This window comes from Ornithorhynchus anatinus, chromosome 2 (genome assembly GCF_004115215.2).
Source record: "Ornithorhynchus anatinus isolate Pmale09 chromosome 2, mOrnAna1.pri.v4, whole genome shotgun sequence".
Taxonomy (NCBI): Eukaryota; Metazoa; Chordata; class Mammalia; order Monotremata; family Ornithorhynchidae; genus Ornithorhynchus; species Ornithorhynchus anatinus.
In genome coordinates, this window is record NC_041729.1 from 97,715,150 (window position 1) to 97,727,282 (window position 12,133).

A 12,133-nucleotide genomic window follows, 5' to 3' on the forward strand; every position below is an offset into this window, starting at 1 on the left:
GTGTGTAGTGTGGGGGGGGGGGGGTGGGGGTGTGTGTTGGGCAGGTCTTGGTGTGACCCAGACAGAGGCGAGCGGGAGAAACCACTTGGCCACTCAGCTCCAACGGGAGAGATGGGGATGGGGGGCGGGGGTGGGGAAGGGGGTTGGGAGGGTGGGGGAAATGCTCCCCTTCGCCCCTGCCCCAGCCGCCGCGGGGGGATGATGATGATGGTAGTGATGATGATGATGGTGGTGCTGGTGGGGAAGGAGAGGGGGCGGGTGGGGGAGGTGGAGAGAAGTGGGGGGTGGGGAGGAGGGGATGGATGGGGCGGGAGGAGGATTGGATTATTGCGCTTTGGGATGGCCCGAGCCAGGGCCCGGGGCGGGTCTCTCAGGCCAGCGGGCCCCGGGTCGGGACGGGGGTCGGAGGGAGGAGGAGAAGGAAGAGGAGGAGGAGGAGAAGGAGGAGGAGGAGAAGGAGGAGAAGGAGGAGGAGGCCAGCTGGCACCCCAGGGAGGCGGCTGCTGCAGGTAGCATGGTGCGCGCCTGGGCCGAGGGGGGCCGGTGGAGATGTGTCGGGGGGAGGAGGGGGCCTTCAGCACCTCGGCCACGGCCCCTGCAGCCCCCGGTGGCACTCAGGACCTCTCCGCTGCGACCCTCGGGGGCGGGGGGCCCGGCCAAGGGGAAGGGGAAAGACGCAGCCCCGGAGTGCCAACCCCAAAAACTTCCATCTGCGGGAGGGCCCCGGCAGCCGGAAAAGGACCGGAGGGCTCGGGGGAGGAGGAAGGGGCTGAAGGGGAGGGGCGCAGCGGGACCTGGGGGTCAGAGGCGTGGGTCCCCTCCCCTCTGGAGTGCCGTGAGAGACGAGGGAAAAATCCAGGAGGATCCGGGAATAGCGGGCGGGGAGCTAATCCCCTCTTTGGGGGGTGCGCCCCGGGAGAGATTGGTGGGTGCCCCGGCCGCTCACCCCCTCCCCGATTCTTCCCCTCGCTTCCCTTTTTCCTGGGATCCCCCCCTGCCAGCGAGCTCCCCTCCCTCCCTTCGCCCACCCCCTGCCCGGGAACTATGTCCTTTCCCAAAACGTTCTTTTTGGAGCGTTCGAGTGAGAGACGGGGAGTAATAGCCGCTGTCTCCCCTGCCCGGTCTGGCGGGGAGTAAATCGTCCCCAGGGATCCCTTCTGGGAAGCTAGGAAAGTCGTGGGGAAGCCCCCTCCCAGGGAAAAGTCCTCCTAGATATCCTCCCCCAGTCCCTTCCCATTTCTCTTTTCTCTTTTTCCCCCTTTTCCCCCCTCCCCTCTCTTTCAGTCTCTCGGGAGGGAAGGGTTCGGTCTAGGAGCGCAGGGCCGGGAGACAGTTTGGGAAGAGGTGGTTCTCGAAGGTCTGCAGACCCCCCACCTCCCCCAGGGGCGGCGGAAAAGGAGGAGATGGGCTCCCACGACGGCCTTTCTGTCTCCTTGAGCTGTCCCCCTCTGCCACCTCTCTGCCCCCGGGGTCCCCCATGGAGTTGGGGGAGGCACAGAGAAAGGGTTGCCTGCAGGGGTGCAGGGGTGCGGAGCTGTCCACCCCTCTTCTGCCCGACTCCGGGGGCTGCGGATGGGGTGGGACTTGGGGTCCCGCGCCCTGCCAAGCTCTCTCTTCTGCCAACTCCTCTGCCCAACTGATTGAGGACTTGGAAAGAAAGCGTCAAAACCCATTTCCCAGAAAGTCACCCTAGCTAGGGCGGGTCAATTTCTCCCTCCCTGAAGTCTCTCCCTCTCGTTGTCTCCTCCCCTTACCACTACTTTCTCTACCCACCCACCTTTTGATTCTCGCTCACTTTCTCGTTCACTGTTTCTCTTCCTCAGCCTCTCTCTTCTTCTGAGTCATCGTCTCTGCCTCCCTCCAGCTCCTGCTCTCCCCGTTCCTGGTCAGGCCATAATAGAGAGAATAACAGAGAAGCAGCGTGGCTCGGTGGAAAGAGCCTGGGCTTGGGATTCGAAGGTCCATGGGTTCGATTCCCAGCTCTGCCACTTGTCAGCTGCGTGACTGTGGACGAGTCACTTAACTTCTCTGTGCCTCAGTTCCCTCATCTGTAAAATGGGGATTACCCGTAAGCCTCACGTGGGACGACCTGATGACCCTGTATCTCTCCCGGCGCTTAGAACAGTGCTCTGCACATAGTAAGCGCTTAACAAATGCCAACATTATTATTATTATTATATTAGCTGCTATATCCACAGGGGAGCGAGAGCCAACCCCTTTCTGACCCACCTGTAGGGGTGAAAATTGCTGTGGTCCCCTGGGACGGATAGTGTAGCTAGATGTACCTGGCATCTAATATCTCCTGAGCGGGAAGGCTTCCTCCACCCCCCTCCACCCCAGCCCCACCACGCACACACACACACTCACACACACACACACACACACACAAACACACTCACACACACATCTCCCCGATTAAGGCTAGGCAGCAGTAAGGAGCCCAGCATGGAATCTGCATTCCTGTCAAGTTGACAAAACATAGAATGTGTAGAGAGGCAGTGCTTTCTGTTTACCAAAATATGGAATATTATGCATCCCCCCCGGCCCCCCCCCGACATTCCAGAGTGCATCCTGTTTGCCAAGGTAGGCAGAAAACATGCTTTCCTCTGAATAACTTGGGGACATTTCCTGAAAGCAGAACTCCATACAACATTATTCAGAATATTTCAAGGACACTTTCCCCAATTTGTGGAAATATTTTCACTCTCCTAGCTGAGAATATATTTCTCTCCCTCTTCCCTCTGCATTCTTAGGATATTTTCCTTTCATGACACCTGAAAATCAGAAAGGTTACCTTTCTGAAGGGGGAGGGACACACTCTAAATAGGATCGATTCCCTGAATGTTCCTAAATCATGACTCCTAATGAGGTGGAGGGATCTTCTGCCTTTCTGTGAGGCCCTTGTTTGCCTTCTCCTTGCCTCTCAGATTTAACAGCTCCAATCTGGAATAGCTGTCCCATAAAAGTTTCAGGGATTAGAAGGGCAGCAGGAGGTTCCCTTTGAAAAAAAAAAAAATACCTGAGTGGCCTGGGAGGCATGGGATTTCCAGAGGGATGTAATATGGTGCACTGCCTCAGGGACCCAAATCCGGGGGAAAGGTAGGGTATTTAGCCATTGAGCATTTGCTGGGAGGACATTTACAGGGTTCAGGGTGTGTGTAAATCAGTGGCCAGGCCACAGCAGGAGTGGGGAGCTCGGTTGCCTTCTCTGGGGGGGGGGACCCCGGCGAGGCCGCTTGGAAGGAAGGACTGCCAGATCCAGTGGTCAGGAAAATTATGTCAAAAAATAAATGCTATTCCAAGGAAACATAAGGAAAACATTAAATAAACGGCGGGTGTATTCTTTCTCTCTTGACACTGTGCTTTAGAATAACTTTTTCGTGATCCATGTTACCATACTATTAAGTGTGTGTTGACTTGCCCGGCCTGGCCCCGTTCTCCCCCATCTGTTCCTGCAGCATGTGGAAGCGTCGCACGCCTACTTTGTGCAACATCGTGCCATTCGTCTCTGCAGCCGCACGCGAGCGTTCCCGCTGGCCACAGACTCACGCCCGAGCCCGCTAAGGGGGACGGGTCCGTCACGGTCGGAGCGGACGGGGGCATCACCCGGTGCGGTGGCCTGCGGTGTTTCTGCAGTGAACCCACAGCCCCGGAGAGGAGGGGGAGATCGTGACGGAAAGGCGGTGGCCAGCAGAAGGAAACCGGAGATGGGTCTCAAAGCAAAATGAGACAAGAAGCCTTGGGAGACTGTAGGTTGTGGCACCCTGAACCCGGATCTCCCTTCCCCTACACAAGACGGTAACGGGCCCTTTTGATTCCCAGCTGTAGTGACATCATAGAGAGACAATGATTGTCACATTGTTGAACTCCCAAGGCAGTAAGCGGAAAGAGATGGAAATTCCCATAGCAATAAGCGGAAGGAGACGGAAGGGACCAGGGAAGACTTAGACACAGAGAGCGGTAGCGTGAGTGTCTGGAGTGGGTCAGGGGAGAGGAGAGACCTCTGGGTTCTGGTGCTGAGTAGCCTCCTTCTTGACAGGATTTGAGCCGTTGAGTCTGGAGATCCCGGGGGCTAACCGGCGAGAGTGGGAGTTTCAGAATTGCAGAAGCCCCGCCGCACAGAAGACGCCCAGGGAAACCCATACCGCACCGCCGAGAGCATGAGAAATCTTATTATCCAGCCGATGAAAGCCAGTGGAACCCGGAGGTCCCGTAAGGGTTTACTTGCAGGGAATGAGGGGCAAGAGCGGGAAAGCTGCACTGTTGGTAAATGTGATCGAATGGGATAAGGAAAAGGAGGAAATTAAAGTCTTTGGGATATCGATTCCTGCCTTTAAGAAAGCAGGGAGGAGGGAGCAGCCGTGCTTTCCTTAGAAATAGATTTTCTTTTACTCCAAGTAAGCTTTTAACAGTGAAGTAGGCCCATCATGGTAACAGTCTAAGGTTTGAGATCTGGCCAATTAGTGACAGGCCGGAGCATATCATCACGTAGCAAACTACTTGCTTGGCAGGGGAATACTGGAAATCTCTTCTCTTGAAGCAGAATGGTTTGACCTCCCTAGATGTCCAGTTTCTCAGTAGCCTCCTGACTCCGGACATGAATCAACTAGGATAAAGCAGTTTTAGATCTGCTTCATCCCCAAACCAGCAGGGGCAAGGGGAAAGTTAAGGAAAGTTAAGACTGGTGAAGGGTCTATCCCTGATTATGAGGATGGGTTTCCAAAATGGCAACTGTCCTGGTTGTCTGTGAGACAGAATCCTGGGCTGAGCCTGCAGTGGAGTTGCCGGTAATCTTCACGAGTGTGTACTGCTTAAGCATCTAATGTTTGTTATTAGCCACGTAGCATTTGGATGCAAGGAAGATGGCCCGCGTGTGTGACTTTAGAAAGGCTGGTTGACCAAAGATATGCCCTCCCAATTCCAGTGAGGTTGGGGGCTAGGCAGAGGGGTGGGCGGGTGGAGGGGGCCGGGCAGGGGGTGTGGGGGAAAGGGATGGCGGGGGATGAGCCCATCCTCCAGCCAAGACTCATCCCGTTGGCTCAGAGAACGTTCCTTTGTGTAATCTGCCCCCACTGGCTCAGCACTTCTGTACATATCTGTAATTTATTTATTTCTATTAATGTCTGTGTCCCCCTCTGCACTGTAAGCTCTTCGTGGGCAGGGAATGTGTCTGTTTATTGTTATAGTGGACTCTCCCAAGACTCAGTACAGTGCGCCGCACACAGTAGGTGCTCAATAAATGCGATTGACTGACTGAATGACTCCCCCTCTCTCCTGTAGATATTTTCGGGGAAGACCGGGGATTTAGGGGATCTTCTAATAGTTTAGTTCTTTTCCCGGTTAAGGAGTCAGGAGGAATTTCTTCCTTGGCTCTCTCCTTGTCGGGGATCCATAGTGGGAGGCGATGTTATCATCATCTTCTGGTTCATCCTGTAGAGGTCAGTGGTCAAGGCTGGCTGCCCGTTTCTCTGGGAGCAACACCGTGGTTCACTAGCTCTGCCAATCATCCAGTTCCTGTGGCTCGTTGTGAACTGTGTGTCGCTGGCAAGGTGGTGGGGGGCGTCGGGGGCGGGGGGGGGAGGGTGATGCTTGCTAATGGCCGGCCGTTCCATATGGTTTTGTTTAGGTTAATGATTCAGCAGGTTTGCTGGTGCAACCCTGGCCGCGGGATCCTCCTCATGGGAACTGAGCTGCTTCAGCTCCCCTTTCCTAGAGCCATTCCTGGAGAAGAGGTCCGCCTTGAGGCTCAGAGAAGCGGAGGAGACTTCGGCATGAACAAAAAATAACGGGAAGAGTTGGACTGGGTTGGAGAAGCACATGGGAACGATAGCTCTCCCGAACCCTACCACAGCCGTAGATGTAAATTCATGGCAGGATCGGTCTAATGGAAAGAGAATGGATCTGGGATCTGGCAGACCTGGCTTCTAAATCCCGGCTCTGTCATCGGGCTTACTGTTTGACTTTAATCAATGGTGTTTACTGAGTGCTTACAGTGTGCAGAACACTGTACTAAGTGTTTGAGAGATAATTAATAGACAGGTTCCCTACCCCTAACAAGCTTTCAGTCTACAGGACGAGCTTGCAGTCTAGAAGTCTTGACTTGGGGCAGGTTACAGAGTAGCCTCTATGGGCATCAGTTCCCTCATCTGTAAAATGGGGATAACAACACTTGTCTCTTCCTATCTCACAGAAATGTTGTGTGGATGAAATGGGCTAACGGCCATGAATGCATTTTGGAAAAATGAAAATGCTATAGAAATTTTAGACATCACATGGAGGGTTCCCGGGTCAAAGATGATGGGGGGGATGAAGTGGACTAGGAGCAGGGAGACTCCCCCTTTCAGGACCAGCCCCCAGAGATAGAGAGACATCTGTCATCATTGGCTTTTCTGCTCCAGGGGAAGAGTCCAGCCATGCCAAAAGCCACAAACAGGTAGCAATTGGAAGGCTCCACAAACTGGCCACTATGACCTTCTTTCCCGAAGACTAATCACCTCAAGGGCCCCTGTTCTCAGGATGACGGTCTGATGCCAAACCCGGCAAGGGGACAGAAGACCACCCCTGGCCCATTGAGGTTCTTTCCCATGCTGAAATCCTCAAATTCTATAACTGATCAGGAGCCACCAGTAGGGAAAACAGACTCTGTGGCCCTCTCCAAAAGGATTTGGAAGTCCTGGGGTTTTCAGCAAGATACAATTCAAACGGAACACTTCAGAGAAGGTAACCTTGATTTTTTTTTTGTTGATTGAAATGCCTTCGGACCGGCAGCAACAGTCTGCTGTGTGACCTTGGGCAAGTCGCTGAACCACTCTGTGCCTCATTTACCTCATCTGTAAAATGGGGATTAGTAATGTTAATAATGTTGGTATCTGTTAAGCGCTTACTATGTGCAGAGCACTGTTCTAAGCACGGGGGTAGATACAGGGTCATCAGGGTCACAGTCTTCATCCCCGTTTTCCAGATGAGGGAACTAAGGCACAGAGAAGTTAAGTGACTAGCCCAAAGTCACACAGCTGACAAGTGGCAGAGCCAGGATTAAGACTGTGAACCCCACTTGGAACAACCTGATTACCTTGTATCTACCCCAGCGCTTAGAACAGTGCTTGGCATATAGTAGGTGCTTAACAAATACTATAATTATTAATCCGGAAATTTAACTGGCGTGGTGGGGAGTGGGGGCCAGTGGAGGGATTGGGGGAGGAAGGGGTCACGGGATGTTGAAAACAAATGCAAATGAAACGAGTTGTTGGAATCCAGAGTTTTGATTTGGGAGGATATAGTTATACAGAAAAAAATCTTTCTTTCAAAATCAAAAGTTCAATGAGGGACTCTCTGTCTTCAGGAGAGCTGGGACTGGGGAGAGGGGGTGATTAAAGCAAAATGATATAATTCCAGTTTCTATGCTGAAATTCATCAGAGCAAGAAAAAAAGATGAAAACTGCTAACTTTTGGAACAAGGAAAGTTAAGTGCGGGAGGCACTCAAGTCAGGTTAGAGATAGCCCGGTGTCCTACAAGGAGGAAAACATTCCAAACTCTGGGCTCTTTTTTCCTTTCCAGACACCTTTGACCTTGTTTCTAAAACTGACACTGGATATTTGACAGTGGGTGGAGAGGACCTTGTCTAAAAAGAACAGCTTCGAAATTCCAGACGCTTGGTGAACCCTCCGCAATATCCCAGACATTCTTGAAGGATGCTCATATCCGCGATATGATCAGAGTTTAAAGACGCAGGCGATGAAACATTCTTTGCTCGGCTTCCAACCTTTACAACACTGCTGAACTGAGTGAGGTCAGACAGCTCTCAAAGCCTACCAAGTTCTGTGTGCTGTAGGCTGAACACAGCAGTAGGAGTTAATGTCGAAGAGCCTGTGCGAGACTGATTTATCCTGTGGATCTGTGAAAGGCAGAGAAGGCAACTGTTGGAAAGGGGATATACACCCACGGTGTGAGTTTTTCCTCAAAGGGAATCTCTCTAATTCTAGGCCCCCAAGATTATCTAGTTTGTCTATAAGGACATGGTGTAATTCTGAAAATGGAACCAAGGAAAACACAAGATTTCCTACCCTCTGGGCGTCTATAGAGGGTCCCAGAAGGACTGATATTCTGGAGTACAGGGAAAGGAATTCTGGAATAAATCCCCCATCATTGAATTCCAGGCAATTCAGAATGTTCCCTCAGACCAGAACCCCATTCCTTTCAATTCTCATTCTGGCCTCTATGGTGTTGGATCATTTTAAACATTATTTCATTCATTCATTCAGTAGTATTTACTGAGCGCTTACAATGTGCAGAGCACTGTACTAAGCGGTTGGAATGTACAAATCGGTAACAGATACAGTCCCTGCCCTTTGACGGGCTTACAGTCTAATCGGGGGAGACAGACAAGAACAATGGCAATAATTATTGTCGTTCATTTTCTTTTCGATAACTAATCTACACGTCAATTAAAGTTGCTGACCTTCAAACAAATCCAACAAAGTCAGTTATTCCATACCGTGTTCAAATCTATTGATTCCCCAGGTGTTGACATACCAGAGAGATCACCAGCAATAAATAATGCCCCGAGGAAGACTGTACGGATATTTCTCCTTTCTTCCTCCCATCCACAATGACTCTGATCTTCTTAGAGCCACTCATATGGCCTACCAAGTACTCATAGAGTCCACCTGATAACAGGTCTAGCCCTGTTTACTGATGAGTGTATTCTGTAGGATTGGATGAGGACCTTAGCTAAAATCAGGAGAGATTATATCTGACACATATTCAATTTCCCAACCCTCCCAAGACATCAGGCCTAGATAGAAGGAAATTGGATTAGTCTGACAGCACTTGTTCATGGGCACAGCCATGCAATTCGTCACCCAGGACCTTATTCTCCTCAACGTGTCTGTAGATTATTTTTCTTGATGGGTCTGTTCTGGAATTTTTGCAGGGATACAAGTTCAGTTTAGAAGGCTATGTTTAATCAGTGTCTTACTAATCAAGCCTGTCTTTCTCAGGGTGTTTTGTCTTTTTCTTTTTCAAACATTGGCCCTCGTTGACCCTTTCCCGATTTTCCACCAATTCTCTGAACCTCTGCAAGTTCCCACAAACGCGTAGACACGATCCTGTGGTGATTTGAGCTGTTTCTGTAACTCCCCCAGGATTCCAGGAATCAGGGTTCGTAGGCTAGAATATGTGTTTCCTCATTCAGATTTGTTTTTAAATTATGCACAATTCAGTTGATTTCACTAAGATCCATGGATCCCGTAGAGACGCAACTACCTCTTACCCACTGAAAGAAAATGCCCGCTTATTAATTGCCAAGAGCGGTGCTGACAATACGGGCTTATCGATTGAAGTATTATTTAGAAAAAGGGTGACCCAATGAAAAGAACTCAGGATGCGGAATCAGAAGACCTGGGTTCTAATCCTGGCCCCTTACTTGCCTGCTGTGTGACCTTAACTTCTCTGTGCCTCAGTTCCCTCATCTGTTAAATGGGGGTTAATCTGTTAATCTGTTCTCCCACCCACATTAGATTGTGAGCCCTATGTGGGACAGAGACCGTGTCTGATCTGAGTGTATTGTAACTACTGAGTGTACTGTAACTACCCCAGCTCTCGACAGGTAGTACATGCTTAAAGATTATTATTCATTATTATTCCTCTATTGTCTATTTTTGAGGGTAACTTTTCCATTCCTACGATTCTTTTCTCCCATTGATAAATTCTCCTCCTCCCTTGGGGGAAATATTTAGTTTAAATAGCGCTTGAACCCCCCCCCCCCCTCCGGCCCCCCCCACCACCCCGAGGAAGCAGGAGGGTTAGGGTTTGTAAAAACAAAAAGTTCTGAAGACTGGGATCCACATTGTACTCCTTGACTCTTCACTGACTCACTGGGTAACTATTTAACCTCTCTGAGCCCCAGAGTCTCTCAAGGCAAAATGGGATGATCATAATGCTTACTTGTCCCTTAAGCACTTTGAGATCCTGGGTTCTGGAAGGGCACCGCAAAGGCATAATTTATGATCATTTCCATCCTGAACTGTAACAGGAACTACGAGGCCAATACAATAATTAACCTTTTGTAATATGAAGTCAAACACGGCATTTGGCAGATAACTCTGTCCGGCTTTCCCCCCACCCCAGCACGGGATGGTGATTTCCCAACCAAATGCACTGAGGTTGCAAAACAGCATGAGCCTGCTGAGGGCCGGAATTAATGAGGTGCTAACAGGGCCGACGCTGAGGACCCCAGATGCGAGAATGTGAGCCTCCGAGGGAGAAGGCAGGCCTCATCATTTCAAACAAAAGTGTCATTTAAATAAACAGAAAGACAAGTACACTCAGCCTGGGGGGTGGGGGTGGGGAGAAGGGTCATTAACATTAGCCCGGGCTCACCCAAGGCTCCGATACAAGAGGGTCCGTCCGGATTAGTCCCGCTGCCTCTCGCGATTTGTGAAAATCGAGACGTGTTTCCCAAAAAGCTTGCAAAAGAAGGTGAGTGGTTGGTTCTCGGATGCACCAAACGGTCGAAAGGGCAACACACCCCGGACCCTGCTAATCCCCCTAGGAGACTTTCTCCCAACCTTCCACCGGGACAGTAATCAATCAAGTCACCAATCAACTATTAAAGCCTTAGGGTCCAGCTAAAGGGTGTTTATTCGAACCAGGTAATGAAAGCTGAGGCTATTGATGCCCCTGGGCGGGGGGGGGGGGGGGGGGAGAGGGGGGAGATGGCCTTTCTTGTGCATGCTTCAAACTTACTTTGACCGAGGAATTAGTTCCCACAGGTTCCTGGAATAGGATCCAAGAAAAAGTAATTTTCGTACAAATGTTTACATGGAAGCAGTAAAGACCTACAAAGTTTGGGCTGCCTGGAGTTCGTTGTCTTATTTTGTTGACTGTATCTCAGTCCATTTGGTTGGTTGCAAATAGCATAAATGAGAGCAATTCGCAAAGTGTTAAACGAGGAAAATATAGGGAAAACCAGACAACAAAACGGTCGGCAATTAATCTTTCCATGTCTTTTCTTTTTATAAGAAACGATCCTGCAATATGAAAATCTGGGCGTATTTCCTATTAGGCACATCAACACATGTCCTGGTTCTAGCATTTAAACAGTGAATTTACCAATCGTACAGAATGTCGTTATTGAATTTAAATTTAAAATACTGGATTTTGGGTTGATTTAAACCAATCAGATTTAAGCCGCTTCTAGGTGACTATGTCATTAGAACGATCTATCCTGGTACTGATGACTAATTACAGCTAGCACAGATTTGAGATTCTTTTAGCTTTCAACTAATTGAAAGCTAAAAATGTCAATTTTGTGTCAGCAGTAATAACCTTTATGTCTTGGCAGTGACTGTAAGCAGTGGGAAAGGGTATGTTGGAGTCATAGTAGCAGATTTTCCACAGAAACGATTGGTTTACCTTTACACATCACTAGAGAGATGAGTTATTTTAAACATTTTAGTGAGATTTCTGTTGTGGGACGGCTAGGTTGGAAGTGCAGGAGCAAAGAAATCTCTGTTATGAAGCCTTTTCCTGCAGTATACTCTAGAGGGAGTCAAATCTAAGAAAGTTTATTTATCTTTAATGCCTTCAATTGGTGTTTCATCTTTCCCATCCCCAAGATCTGTTTTAAGTCTCCCCGATAATACGAGTCTATTGTTTGCAGGTAAGATGTGTGTTTAGGCTGGAAATAACCCAGACTCTATTAAAATAAAAAGTGAAAAAAAGCCATTATTTAGAAGGTTACCTCCTTTTCATAAATATCCACAGTTATTATTCAAAAAGAAAAAAAGGCATTCGGAGTTCAGTTAAAGTATCTAACGAAGCAGGAAGGAAGGGAAGGCAGCTTGATTTGGGAGTTCCATCATTAATTCATTTCCTTGAGTGTTTCAGGTTTGGGGTTTGAAAGTACACTAATTCGGTTGAGAGTATTCACAGACCTGTATGGAGACACTTTCCAAGGAGTTGAATCGAGTGTCTGGAAGCTGTGGGAAGGAAATGTAGATTCTTGCATTTTCACTGATGCTGCTTCATAGGTATATTCTCTAAGACATCACTGGGTCACTATTTTGTCTTTTGGACCTATTTTTTGCAGGTCAAGGCAGACACAGTGGGACTGTTTAAGATTCACATACT

The 12,133-nt window shown here is 49.5% G+C and overlaps 1 long non-coding RNA gene across 1 annotated transcript; it reads left to right on the forward strand.

Annotated features, from left to right (window-relative positions):
* The first annotated feature begins 448 nt into the window (after window positions 1-448).
* Window positions 449-4,324, forward strand: LOC114809224. The gene is made up of 2 exons (XR_003756999.1): window positions 449-509; window positions 3,459-4,324. It is a non-coding gene; the product is annotated as an uncharacterized LOC114809224 (long non-coding RNA).
* The last annotated feature ends 7,809 nt before the right edge of the window (window positions 4,325-12,133 follow it).